The sequence below is a fragment of the Hyla sarda genome, chromosome 8 (assembly GCF_029499605.1).
Source record: "Hyla sarda isolate aHylSar1 chromosome 8, aHylSar1.hap1, whole genome shotgun sequence".
Classification (NCBI taxonomy): Eukaryota; Metazoa; Chordata; class Amphibia; order Anura; family Hylidae; genus Hyla; species Hyla sarda.
In genome coordinates, this window is record NC_079196.1 from 136,598,267 (window position 1) to 136,613,760 (window position 15,494).

Here is a 15,494-nt window from a genome sequence, read left to right on the forward strand (position 1 = left end):
ATATGTTTGTTTTTGCAGAACACTGGTATAAGCAGGAGACAGGGACTCCTATGGGGACCCCAGTCTCCTGTACTTATGCAAATTTGTTCCTAGCAGTGTTCGAAAATTGGTACATTTATACTTCCCACAACCCGTATTTACAATATATTAGGACCTACACCAGATATGTGGATGACATCCTAGTTACATGGTCAGGGACAGAACAGCAATTCACGGATTTTGTGGCCTATTTAAATAACATGAATACTGTTAGTTTGACATTCACACATCAATATGGGGGGGATACACTGGAATTTTTAGATGTTAAATTACTGGTCAGTAATAAAAATATTATTACAGAAGGTTACAGAGAGCGGTCGCAAGGAATACATTACTTTATTATAACAACTCACATCAATACAGAGTTAAAAAAAGAATTCCTTATGGGCAATTTATTAGATTAAAACGATATAACACATACGAGGACTCTTACCAAAAAAGAGGAATGTCCAGGGCTGGAAGTGCAATTAAAACTTGCTTTATTCACGTTTGGCAAGGAGTCACATAACAGAACTGGAACGTCTGACGTTCTGTTCTAGTTCTGTTATGTGGCTCCTTACCAAGGGTGAATAAAGTTTTAATTGCACTTCCAGCGCAGGACATTCTTCTCTTTTGTATTGCACTGGTGAAGCCGGGGCGGGACCGGCGGGTCCGATAGCACAGGTGTGCATTCAAGGTCGCCAGTGGAAGAGTGGACAGAATTATCTCTCTGCACAAAAAGGCAGATGACCTAGAAGAGAGACTGAGGCAGATATCCTACCCCGAAATGCGTATAAGAAAAAGTAGACAAAGAACAGATAAAAAGAAGACAAGCTTGTGCTTCCTAGGTTCAAGAAAAAACAAGAAAAACATTTCACTGTTGTGTTTGAATGCTCTCCTATGAACAGTTATAATGAGTTATAGAGGCAGCTATAAGACGTAATTGGTTTGTGATAGAGGCAAATCAGGATCTAAAAAGTATTGCAAGAAGAAAACCCCTGTTTACTTATAAACAAAACAAAATGATAAGGAATGTACTAAAGGGAAAAGAACAGAAATAAAGGCAACATGGTTGGGGGATCTTTTACCAAAGGTAAATTTAAGCTGTAAAAACTGTAATTTCTGTAAGTATAATATGGCAGTGAGGAATCTGAGGATAGGTTCTATTTACCACACAATAAATAATCTAATTACATGTCGGTCAAAAAATATAGTGTATGCCTTGTTCTGTCCATGCGTTTTTTTTTACATGGGGAAAACAGGACGGCAGCTATTCATGCGAATAAGAGAGCATTTTTACTCAATTTGCACGGGTAAGCATGGCGCTCCCCTCTTACTGTCCCAGACTTAACCCAGATGTCCTGCGTTTTGCAGGACTTAAAAAAGTGGAAGAAACACATTGGATCATTCGTTCCAATGCCACGGGTCCTCTAGGGTAAAATGCCTGAACAGATCTAGCAGTATGCTTTTAAACTTCAGTTACACACATCCGAGATGTCAGGCATCACGTGTGTGGGTTTATTATCATGTGAATAGTTACTTGGTTTACCTACCTGTATATCTGTTGCACAGTGTCAGAGAAGGTTGTATGGCCGGAAGAAGCACTTGCTTAGTGCGAAATGGAGCTTGTTGCCTATCTGTACCCCCCCCCTACTTCTACCCCCTCTCCCCCATATGTTATGTGAGTATTATATGCTTGAATAAAGCTTGAAGACGGATTATGATGAGTGGATGGTTTCTCTTTCTTCCTACAGTTACTTACATATGATGAAGAGTTCAAAATGTAGGGCGGCACATGGACTGGCGTGGTGCATGAGGAAAATTAGTAAAGTAAACTGGAATAAATCCCGGCACTCACTCTTCGTATCATGCAGAATGGATCTTTATTCACGCAAGACGCGTTTCGGCTACAAGCCTTTGTCAATTGCAAACATATGTTTGCAATTGACAAAGGCTTGTTGCCGAAACGCGTCTTGCGTGAATAAAGATCCATTCTGCATGATACGAAAAGTGAGGGCCGGGATTTATTCCAGTTTACTTACATATGATGGACTGCCTGACCAGCAGAGCATGGTGTTGACAGAATTCCTAATGCAGCAGGACGATTTTTCCATCCAGTGTGACCTTAAGCTGAGGGATTGGCAGCTAATCAGGGACACCTGCCACATGCTCCGGCCTTTCGAGGAGGCTTCCAGGTTTGTCAGCAAGGAGAACAGCGGGATTAGTGACGTAATGCTGTTGATATTCCTTTTACTGCAAATGCTAAAGGGGATGATTGAAAAGGATAGATGGAGGAGAGTTCCCATTTGGCTGGTAGCAGTATGGATGTTCTCCTTGAGAAGGAGGGCCTGGATGAGGAGGTAGAGAAAGTGGGACCTGAGGAGGAGGATTTTGCGATGGACTCTCAGGAAGGGATTGGGGACCAAGACCCTTGGCAAGGCAACACTGATGATGACTAGGACCATGACCAACCTTGGAGGCGGAACAAGCCGATCCCTCAGAAAGACTGGAAAGGATATCTAGCTTACTTGCATGCTCAATGAGAGGTTGAAGAAAAGAAGTGATTACTAGATAGCAACACTCTTAGACCCTCTGTATAAAGCCAAAATAGGGGGATTTTTCTTGCCTTCTGAGAAAGAAGCTAAATTGGAGTTCTATAAAGAGAAGCTTCGCACCCATTTTGCCATGGCTTTCCAGCACCAAACACCTGCCAAACGGGGTTCCAGTCTCCGCTCTCTGTTGAGTCAATGCTCCACTTCCTTTGCCAGCACTACCTCTGTGCGGAGCACATGATGACAAAGTTTCTGCATCCGGCATTCTCCCATGACATCAGTCTTCATCACAGGGATGAGGTTGAGGCCTTGTCTTGCTAACTAGTTTGAAACTCCTCAAAACGCTCACTGTTATACAAAACAGGCACACTTCTAAGCATAAGACATATTTTATTTACCTAGTTGCTCAAATCTAAACATAATGAAATATAAACAATGAAACATGAAAGTAAGAATCAATACATTTACTGGATATTGTATCATCACTCCGTGATCGGGGGACTCATCATCGATCGTAGGAGGTACCCGTCTATGTCTGCATCACACAATGCGTCCGCTGTGGCTGGAAATCCCATTGATTCGGGGAGTTACCAGAGTTTTTGTCCCTGATTTAACACGCCTTGCGCAGTCCCGTATATGCTCATTAATTGGACATGGAGATCACATGTGCTACTAGTTAGTGTTAAGTCTTGTTTGTGCGCGCTTACGGTTATGCGCTTTTTTACACAACATTTTATACAAGTGTGACATATCACGCATGCCCAGTAGTTGTTTAGCAGAAGGGGTGGCGTGTGAACAGTACTGTTAAACCAATCACCATCCATCCTCCTCATGTGCAGATAAGATATGGAACTCGTTATTCTGAACTTAAGTAACCCTTATTTTTATACAGTTTCAGACAAGAACAAGAGCCATTACTATTCTTTATACAATTCATCATGATTCTAGCTATGCTAAATCAGACACTCACACAGACTTGTCAGAATCGTATCACAATCGGTCCTTAATGACTCTTGTTCACATATGAAACCATAACAACCTTTTGCTTTTTACAGCATATTTTGTAGGCCATATAAAAATTCCATACAGATAAAATTGCCACTATGCACATCACCACTAGAAGAGGATTGATAAAGAAGTTCAGGGCTTGAGTCGCAGAAGGCGACCATCCCATAAACACATCCCACCAATGATGGGAGGTGGCATCTGCTATAGCAGAACCCACCTTTACCAATTTTCCTGCCACCACAGTAGTACTGAGCATGTGCATATTCACACTCCTATTCAATTGTGTAATCAATGTTTTCACTTCATTAGAATCATTGAGCAATTTGTGCAGTTGAGTTAAATTGAAAGCCCAATTTGGTACATTTAAGTATTCTGGATTCCAATTTACATTTGCGGACACAAATTTGTCTCGTGATAACACAAATGTTTCATTTTCCCATGTTAAAACCGAGATGTTGTGTAAGCATCCAGAGAAAGGCACCTTCATTTTTGGAACAGCGGGTATGTTTGTTGCCATACAGACCACCTGTGGTTCAATTTCTACCATCCATCGGTAGTCTATGGGCATAACAACCCACTCACATTGATTTACAGTGTTCTGTAATAAACAAGGTTCATAGACAGAAGACTGCAATTTACATATTTTTCCTTCTAGAGTAGAATCACAAAATGTGAGATCATGAGTCTTATTTTGTTCATCCACATATTGACCTTAAAACTGTGGGATCCAAAAATGCTGTTGATTGGGTGGTCCCACTAGTAAAGGCAATGCCACAAATTTACACATAATACTTGATTTAGCGACATTATACATGACTATCATTCCAGAACAAACTGTATCATTACAAACCATTTTCTGAGGCTCTAAATGCAACCAATTTGTGGATGGAATTGACACATTGAAAACGGTCCTCCACACTTGTTCATTCCCAGTCATCAACATCGTCTGGAATGTCGACTTTTGCTGTTGCTGGTAAATGGTTTGCAATGAACAGATAGTCCAATTTATGAATTTAATTACTTTTTTATCAAACCCTAAATTAAAATGATTTGAAGCATTAACTAAATTGAGCATTAGTTCATCTTCTCTGACCTGCATTCTCAATGGTGTCCAAATTGTGGGCATCCACCGAGCTTGCAAAGTCAGGGCATCATTAATCTTACTACCAGCACTGTGCAATCTATTTCCTAAAGTTTCAATATCAAAGCCATTTAACGTCCCTGTGATAGTTCCATATCCCCCCAACAACGTATCATACCATGCCCTTTTCACTAGACTCATAGGACAGTTTTTAGTCGAAGGGAACATCACGTGGGCATGAATAATAGTTTTTTGTGCATGTTGTCCAACCCTCTCACAAGTAGCAGGGAGTCTTTTGATATGTCCCGAGTTTAATCGTGCAGTGTTTATATTTGCAAAGATCAGAAATTGACCCCAAGCGGGTCGGCCTGTAATGTCCGAACCATTGGCACAGGTGAGAACATTAAGAGTTGCCAAATCAAATTGCATCTTGACTCCGCTTGATGTTGGCATTTTTCCATCCCCATTGTGTCGTCAAATTTCCTGTGTCGGTAACCCGAATTCCAGGCGTGGTTCCTTCACTTCCAGAAGCGACCAGCAACACGATACCAGGGATTCTGATCTGTGCATAAACCCAAAATAGTGTGACTTATTCTTGTAAGTAACATTTTTCCTGTAGGATATATTCCCATGTTTCCTGCCCTGGCCTCATTACCAGCAGAGTTCTATCCTTCCCTACCGCTATCACTTCAGCAGGAGAAGGCGGTCCTTGAACATTCTGTATCCATATTTTGGCCCCTACATTTAGAGTGTTAGTGGAACCAAACCCTTTATCCCCCCCTGACTGTTAATTCGGTAGGTGGGGATTCCTCTTTTAATTCAGCGAGGTAGATGGGTATTAGAATCAATTGGGCCATACGTTCCCCTTTACCAATGATTATATCATTTGGGCCTAAATTTATTATGATTACCTTTAACTCTCCTTGGTAGTCTGAATCAATCACCTCTAAAGAGTGTAGATCTAAACCAGCTGAGGCAGGCGTGCCTCTGTACGGTGCTACTGCATCTGTGTGTGTTTTCCAACAAACAATTGTGTCAATTTTGACTACTCCTACCTGTAAATTAGGTGTTAACATCCTCATTAAAGGAGTGGTGGACTCTGTTAGGGGTCTATTATTGATTATTTGTAATGTGTCTGTGAGATTATCTCTCCACTGTCCATACCCATCTGTACCTGTTAGTTTTTTCAGTAAGAAGAGGCTGTCATGCTCCCTGTAAACCCCACCTTACTCCTCCCAAACCTCTATGTCACCAGCCACTGCCTCTTTGAGTCTGGCTCCTTGTCTTTCCCCAGTTCTGGTCAGTCACCCTTGAACGTCTATTATGAAACTGTGTTACTTTTCATCAAGAGACATACAAGAAACATGTAACAATACCGACATTTACACATACTTAACGCACAACACACAGGGCCCACATTCTCACCAAGGGTGTAAAAGAATAAAAAATGTACACAGCTCTCTCGCATTTCCTAATACATTTAATTCCTTTTTTTTTTTTTTTTTTTGTATCAACCCTGTGTTCCTATAAATGCCATCATATGACTACATACACAGAGCTTTCCTAGCGATTTACCACATCATTGCATTACATTGCACTGAACAATCATCTTCACTACACTTATTCCAGCAGTTCCAGCTCTGCTCATCCTACATTTCTCACACTGCTTCACATGCTTTTCCCTTCACAAATCATAACAATCTACTGTTACACTCTAATACCAGACGACGTCCTTCAAACTCGAGCAGTAATTGCTCTGCCTTGAGACGATCGCTGATAACTTTCTGTAAGGTCTGGTATATTCCGCGATACGCGGTCAACAACACCCAGCTATGTCTAGCTAGGGTAACTACATCACCTGCCTCTGCAGGGATCCCCTCAAGTACTTTAACAATATTAAGGGGTTCACAATAACAACACCCAGCTACGTCTAGCTAGGGTAACTACATCACCTGCCTCTGCAGGGATCCCCTCAAGTACTTTAACAACATTAAGGGGTTCACAATCCTTAAGCTTACCTTCCCATGATTCAGCTAACCCATGAGTGGCCAATTCATATTATATGGAGCCTCAGTCCAGCCGGGAACTTCCACTTTCTTTTCAGATTTTAATTTGTCTTTTTTCTTAAACATGATTGTAAATTTTGGCAAACTGCCAATTTGCGAAACTACCACAGGGGATACTTCTTTATCAGTATACCTGCCTTCTAAAATATGTAAATTGCAGTCTTCTGTCTATGAACCTTGTTTATTACAGAACACTGTAAATCAATGTGAGTGGGTTGTTATGCCCATAGACTACCGATGGATGGTAGAAATTGAACCACAGGTGGTCTGTATGGCAACAAACATACCCGCTGTTCCAAAAATGAAGGTGCTTTTCCTTTCTGGATGCTTACACAACGTCTCGGTTTTAACATGGGAAATTAAACATTTGTGTTATCACGAGACAAATTTGTGTCCGCAAATGTAAATTGGAATCCAGAATACTTAAATGTACCAAATTGGGATTTCAATTTTAACTCAACTGCACAAATTGCTCAATGATTCTAATGAAGTGAAAACATTGATTACACAATTGAATAGGAGTGTGAATATGCACATGCTCAGTACTACTGTGGTGGCAGGAAAATTGGTAAAGGTGGGTTCTGCTATAGCAGATGCCACCTCCCATCATTGATGGGATGTGTTTATGGGATGGTCGCCTTCTGCGACTCAAGCCCTGAACTTCTTTATCCATCCTCTTCTAGTGGTGATGTGCATAGTGGCAATTTTATCTGTATGGAATTGTTATATGGCCTACAAAATATGCTGTAAAAAGCAAAAGGTTGTTATGGTTTCATATGTGACCAAGAGTCATTAAGGACCGATTGTGATACGATTCTGACAAGTCTGGGTGAGTGTCTGATGTAGCATAGCTAGAATCATGATGAATTGTATAAAGAATAGTAATGGCTCTTGTTCTTGTCTGAAACTGTATAAAAATAAGGGTTACTTAAGTTCAGAATAACGAGTTCCATATCTTATCTGCACATGAGGAGGATGGATGGTGATTGGTTTAACAGTACTGTTCACACGCCACCCCTTCTGCTAAACAACTACTGGGCATGCGTGATATGTCACACTTGTATAAAATGTTGTGTAAAAAAGCGCATAACTGTAAGCGCGCACAAACAAGACTTAACACTAACTAGTAGCACATGTGATCACCGTGTCCAATTATTGAGCATATACGGGACTACGCAAGGCGTGGTAAATCAGGGACAAAAACTCTGGTAACTCCCCGAATCAATGGGATTTCCAGCCACAGCGGACGCGTTGTGTGATGCAGACATAGTCGGGTACCTCCTACGATCGATGATGAGTCCCTCGATCACGGAGTGATGATACAATATCCGGTAAATGTATTGATAATTTTTTAAACAGTGGGTGAAATCCGTGCCATATTCTTCGCTTGGCAGACTAAAAAGCTTTTGATACTCCCAGAAAGGCATAATTTTTTGAATGCTTGAAGAAATCCATGCCATCTTCTTCGATTGAAAGACTAAAAGGCTCTTGCTACTCCCAAAAAGGGATTATTTTTTAAACCCCTGGAGAAATCCATGCCATCTCCTTTGCTTAGCAGATGAAAAAGCTCTTGCTTTTCCCAAAAAGGGATAATTTTTTAAACAGTGGGTGAAATCCGTGCCATATTCTTCGCTTGGCAGACTAAAAAGCTTTTGATACTCCAGAAAGGCATAATTTTTTGAATGCTTGAAGAAATCCATGCCATCTTCTTCGATTGAAAGACTAAAAAGCTCTTGCTACTCCCAAGAAGGGGTAATTTTTTGAACGGCAGAAAAAATCCATGCCATCTTCTTTGCTGAGCAAACTAAAAAGCTCTTGCTACTTCCAAAAAGGGATTATTTTTTGAACGCTTGGAAAAAGCTTTTGTGGTTTCAGATACCTCTGCATGCATTTTAAAACCAGCAGGTATGTGCCGACAACCAGGCATACTTGATTCCACTTTATTTTAGTGTGTGTGAATTAGCCTCAAAAAATTTGCTAGTGCATTCAAGCTGTTAGTTACCATGGGTTAACACATGTCACCAAAACAGCCTTAAAAACACTTAAAGGGGTACCCCAGTAGAAAACAAATGTTTTCAAATTCTCTTAATGGATCCCATACCTTTATTAGCGTTGGTAGCAGCTACCTGTCACTTGTCATTAAAGGGGTACTCCACTTTTTTTTTCTTTTAAATCAACTGGTGCCAGAAAGTTAAACAGATTTGTAAATTACTTCTATTTAAAAATCTTAATCCTTCCAGTACTTATCATCTGCTGTATGCTCCATGGGAAGTTGTATTTCCTTCTGGAGTTCTTTTCTATCTGACCACATTGCTCTCTGCTGACACCTCTGTCCATATCAGAAACTGTCCAGAGCAGGAGAAGTTTGCTATGGGGATTTTCTTGTACTCTGGACAGTTCCTGACATGGACAGAGGTATCAGCAGAGAGCACTGTGGTCAGACTAAAAAGAATTCCAGAAAGAAATACAACTTCCTGTGGAGAATACAGCAGTTGATACGTACTGGAAGGATTAAGATTTTTAAATAGATGTAATTTACAAATCTATTTAATTTTCGGGCACCAGTTGAATGGAAAATAAATTGTTTTCCACCAGAGTACCCCTTTAAAGATAACTTGAATACATACTTAGCAGTGTTAGAGAGAGCTTCACAGCTGTTATGCAGTGTTAGAAACGTGTTTGGGGCTTATTTTAGTGCCAGTGTGCGTCAAATTGGGCCAAATCGAGCCAGCGATTTTAAAAGTTTGGTGAAACCAGCAAGACAAACTATTCAAAAGTTCGCTCATCTATAGTGATAAACATAGTAAATGATATGGAATAAAATAAAATCATGTGCAACAATTGATTGCAAAAATTATTCACAAATATGTTCATGAAATAGGTAAAATTTATATAGCAAAATCATATGAAAAAGGATAGAGAAATAGGTAATATACTAAGTAATATAGAATATAATTATGTGCAGCAATTGATACTCTGAATGTCCAAATGCAGTGTTATTATGAAATAGCAAATCACCAGAGATATCAAGGTCGGCACTACTGACCCTATAATGATAGTCTCAGTTTGGAGGTACAATGTGTGGTACAGTGCTACAATCCAATTGCTGCGGTGCTCAATCGTAATAAATAGCAAATATGACCAGATAGTCCCATAGAAGCGTAGAAATCAATGGCATTCGCAATGAGGATACAAAATGCAGATTTATTTACTCACATAGGTCGGGTGGATACACAGGTACGGGGAGGGAGCAGACAGATCCGCATTTTGTATCCTCATTGCGAGTGCCATCAATTTCTACTCTTTAATGGGATTATTATGAAATAGAGTTGATATGAAATAGAGATATGTAATAAATATAAATATGATACCATAAAATCATGTGCTGCCTTTGGTACTCTGCATTTTGATATGTAGTATAAACAATATTTGTGGTCAGGGCAACTATCAGAAAGCCTCGAGCCTAACTACCTCTATACTACAATGCAGCATAAATTGTGACCTGAGGTTGACAAAGCATGATGACTGAGTAAAGACTTACTTTATATATACAACAAGCGGCTTGAATTGTGCCCTAGCCGCCGAATGAAAGTACGCCTATAAAGTGGGCATACCCTGTAAAAAGGTAAGTATGAAAGAACAAATAAAAAAGGGTGGGTCGGGTGGGGCAAGCTGTGATGACGTCAGTGTAGGAGACAACCTGAGTGCTTTAAGTAGGGACAGTAGCCCCTCCCATAACAGGTGTTAAAGCCTAACACACCAGTGACACATTAGACATAATTGAGGATGATGTTGACTGCTGCCTGTGAGTGCGGTCTGAATGAGTTGCCCCTCCCACAAATATAGCTAATTAAGCCTAACACTTGTGGTCAGAGCAACTATCAGAAAGACTCAAGCCTAACTACCTCTATACTACAATGCAGCATAAATCGTGACCTGAGGTTGACCAAGCATGATGACTGAGTAAGACTTACTTTATATATACAATAAGCGGCTTGAATTGTGCCATAGCCGCCGAATAAAAGTACGCCTATAAAGTGGGCAAAAACCCAAAAGGTAGGGTAATTAAAGATACAGAGAAAATGTAATATCTGTACCGTGGGGATCTTTGAGTAATCATATGACCACTGAAGACTACCATACGTGGACAGTGACATAGTACAATATGCTAATTGTAACAACATGAATAAGCACTTGGAAAGCAGTGACCACTGTTTATATTGTGTATAAAGTACGCAAGTGGTAACCCTCATAAATGACAAGCTACTTACTTACCCATACCTTCTCCTTACGACATTATGTTGAACCAGGATAATCCAAATAACTTCTCTAAAGTGAATGCCTGTTGCCCCTCAAATAGCTTAAAATCTAAGTGGCAAACTATAACAGAGCGGGTAGGTGAATGAAAACTTAAATGAACATACGATAACATCCTGACATACTACAAGTGGCAACAATGACAGAATTAATTTGTGTTAAACAGATACACTCCCAATTAATCTCAGTTTACCCTGGAAGAAAGTAATACTCTCACTACTCATTGAACGCTCTGTGAATCAGATTCTGAAGCAATCTAGCCTGACTACCTGTATACATAACCAAACTCAACATGACCAATGGTAGCTGTATACATGACATATCTTTGCATAACCATTGAGCCTGTGGAAGGGAAAATCTTAACGTAAACATCGTGCCTATAGTCGCGACATGACAATGCGTAATCATCGTTCCTGTAGTCGTGACAATGCATTACTTACCATGGTGCATGTGACAGGACATAGCGTAACCATCATGTCTGCAGTCGTGACAGGACATTGCGTAACCATCGTGCATGTAGTCGTGACAGGACATTGCATAACCATGGTGCCTGTAGTTGTGACAGGGCATTACTTACCATCGTGCCTGTAGTCGTGACGGGACAATGCGTAACCATCATGCCTGTAGTCGTGACAGGACCTTACTTAACCATCTCGCCTGTAGTCACGGCAGGACATAGCGTGACCATCTTGCCTGAAGACATAACAGGTCTTTGGAAAAAACCATTGTGCCTGTGAATGTGACAGGTCTTTATGTAAACATTGTGCCTGCAGACGAAACAGACCTAAACAAATGAGGCACGTCACAGTAATCCCTGACAATCTAGTTCATGTGAAGACAAAACCTGACCAAAAGCCATTATGACAGCCTAAAGACAACAGACCTTGATTACCGGACCAACCACCATATGCAACAGCCTATACATAATCGACCTAAAAACATAAACACAACAGAAATGCCAAAACAACCACTCAAAAACATGGTAAACCTATGTGTTTAACATATGCCTGGTAGCGCTAACATGGACAGCCAAAGCCAGTGGACCTGAATATGAGAAAACAATAATGATGCTATAAAGAGAGCTTAGAAAATGAGCAAGGCCTTAGTGTATCAAACCTAAAAGTACCACAGATACCCACATACCTGCACTCACACAGGTACCTACACAGTTTACGTGTGAATTGGTGGTGTGTACTTGATGAATTATGAGTGACGCAGTAACATGCATCCTAAGCACACTGCATAATAGTGAAACAACTGTGACAACTTGAGACTAAGATACCTGAACAGACACAAAGCTATTGTGATAGTCAAGGCATGACTGTTCCAAGAACATGAGAACCGTTAAAATCAAGCTAATGTAAAAGTCTGTGTACATGAGAGACATTGATACAAATATTATAGACGATGTACTAGACCTAGTTGCTATACCTAGCTGAAAACATGACAGCAAATCTATTGTAACAGGCAAACAAAAAGATGAATGAACAAAATAATCGTACTGAATGTAGTGACAGCCTGAATAATGTGACAAACCAATAAGTGTGCCTAAAATCCAACCTTAGTACATGAAAAAATTGTCGGAGACACTATCGGGGCAACCTGAAACATGACTGACACTAAAGATAGCAAACCTACACACACAAAATAGCCAGCACTGAATACATGAGGAAGCGTGACCGTAAAGTGGAAGTGAAAGCCCAATACTTAGCACACTCAAAACATGTGAAGCTTGACAATGTACGTATTGCTAACAACAACATCGATATAGCAGCACTGAGTGTGCGCCCACTAGACTCTTTGTGCATACATATAACAAGAAGTAAAGTATAAAACTGTACCCAACCTCTATTTGTATGGCAAGTTAGCGACGTACGCATAATATATGTTAGTTAGCACTAAGTATATATGTTTAGATGCTGCATACCTAGGATATATGTGTTATGGCAACAGGTATATGCTACTGTAGTGTCCCGGTACCATATGGTATACTGAACCTTGTATGGTGGTCGCCAAAATCAGAGTTACTTCGTTTTAGTAGGGTCCTCCTGGTGGGATAGCCCCTACTCACCTCTTCCTTCCTCAATTTTATCTTTACATGTATAAGTAATTATATATTTAATGTTCAATATAGTGTCGCAGGACCTTAGGTCACATGACTAATGTTAATTCTATTAAGGTATGCTAAAGGACCTTCCTAGGTCACGTGTGTGGTCACATGTCTAGACCATAATTCCTTGTAAAGTGAATGACAGATGGTATGGACCAATTAACTCAAGGCCAGCCCCTGCCCATATAAGGGAGCTGCCAGCCAATCCTCGCTCTCTTGGGTTCCGGACTAGCAGAGAGTAGAGATCCGTGCAACTTTCAAAGACAAGACCAGGCCGAAGCCTAATAATATCAAACCGTGAGTTATAATACAACTCCCTGCTAAAGTCCGCGTGACTGCTGGCCTAAACTCAATCCCCTAAATCCAGCGGAACAGCGCATATAAATCTCCTGAGCTTAAAACTCACAATGTCCCAACCAACTGTCAGACAATTTTCTGAAGCCTCCGGTTGTGGACATTCATTTATTATACCTCCCTATCGCTCTTGGGACGGGTGGTGATAGGACAAGCATATACAGAGGAGCCCTCACCCTGGTGTCATGACAGTTAAGGGTTAAACCAGCACCCTTTCATCACTGCACAGCTACACCCCATATACCCTATACCCTCACAAGCTTACCACACTATAGTAACAAGTACATGGAAACTAGCTGTAGTAATGTAACAATGGTATATCAACTATAGTAACTGTATGTGGTGAGAAATGCTATAGTGAAAGATGCCTGGAATATACACCAGTCATGTGCACGAATGCCCACTATAGAAACAAAAACATCTATACTACACTTATGGAAACATAGGCATAAATCCATGATACGGAAATACTCAAAATATACACTTATAAAACATATGTCTATAATACAATCTTAATAACACATGCAAGGAACTCACAACATGAAAAACCAAGCCTGAATGCACACTATTGTGACTTCTACTACGTAAAGTGTGCAGGGTATTACAACATATTCATTATACAGTACTCTATAAACGATGCAGTCTCTTATATCTGGTTTTGATATCAGGAACAAGAAAGGAAAGATGATCCTCAATAGGCGCAGTTAACAGCAGTGAAGAAGATTTCAATAATCATTCATTGTTCATGTTCAAGTTTTATTGAGCTCACAATGGCAACGCGTTTCTAGCCCGGATCGGGCACTTTCTCAGGCAAATGTGCATATGCCGGAGGATCCAGGCTGCATTCAGCACACCATATTCAAACTCATCCTCATCTAGGTGTTGTGCCCATAGCGCAACACCACTCGGTAAGTGGAATATTAATCCCTTCCCTTACCTTAAGGTCTGGAAGTATTACACTAGGGGCACGTGTCCTTTTTTTCTCTTTTTGTCTTGTATATCTGGTTTTGGCAAGGTATGAAAAGACAGGGCAATAAATGAAAGACATGGCAACACACGAAAAACATGCCAAGGTATGGAAAAGGCATGACAACGTAAGAAAGTCATGGCAACGTATAAAGGGCATGGCAACGTATGAAGGGCATTGCAACGTATGAAAACGTTCCATACAAAAACATGGCACTATATGAAGAATGTATGAAAAACACTGTGAAGAATGCAAGCCATGCATGCATGATAATGTATTCAATTTAACATAACACATAAATGGTAACTTGTAAATGGTATAATAAAGTATGCCAGTCAAAGTCATAGTAACATAGTTCATAAGGTTGAATAAAGACCAGAGTCCATCAAGTTCAACCTATAACCCTAATAAGTCCCTATTGAGTTGAGTTGATCCAGAGGAAGGCAAAAAACCCTCACTAGAGGTAAAAATTCCTTCCCGACTCCAAATATGGCATCAGAATAAATCCCTGGATCAACCTTCTGTCCTTATAAATCTAGTATACATAACCAGTAATGTTATTACTCTCCAAAAATGCATCCAGCCCTTTTTTGAACTCTATTACAGAGTTCACCATGACTAACTCCTCCGGGAGATAATTCCACAGTCTCACTGCTCTTACAGTAAAGAACCCCCGTCTGTGCTGGTGTAGGAACCTTCTTTCCTCTAGACGTAGAGGATGCCCCCTTGTTATTGATACAGTCCTGGGTATAAATAGATCATGGGAGAGATCTCTGTACTGTCCCCTGATATATTTATACATAGTTATTAGGTCTCCCCTAAGCCTTCTTTTTTCTAAACTAAATAACCCTAATTCTGATAATCTTTCTGGGTACTGTAGTCCTCCCATTCCCCATATTACTCTGGTCTTTGAACCCTCTCCAGCTCCACTATATCTTTCTTGTACACTGGTGCCCAGTACTGTACACAGTATTCTATATGTGGTCTGACTAGTGATTTGTACAGCGGTAGAATTATTTCC

General features: G+C 40.4%; 1 protein-coding gene across 5 annotated transcripts in view; it reads left to right on the forward strand.

The window, feature by feature from the left end:
* The window catches only part of STAT1 (signal transducer and activator of transcription 1), a 1,320,138-nt gene that overhangs the window by 1,255,512 nt on the left and 49,132 nt on the right, over positions 1–15,494 (forward strand). The gene's annotated exons all lie outside the window — the stretch shown is intronic.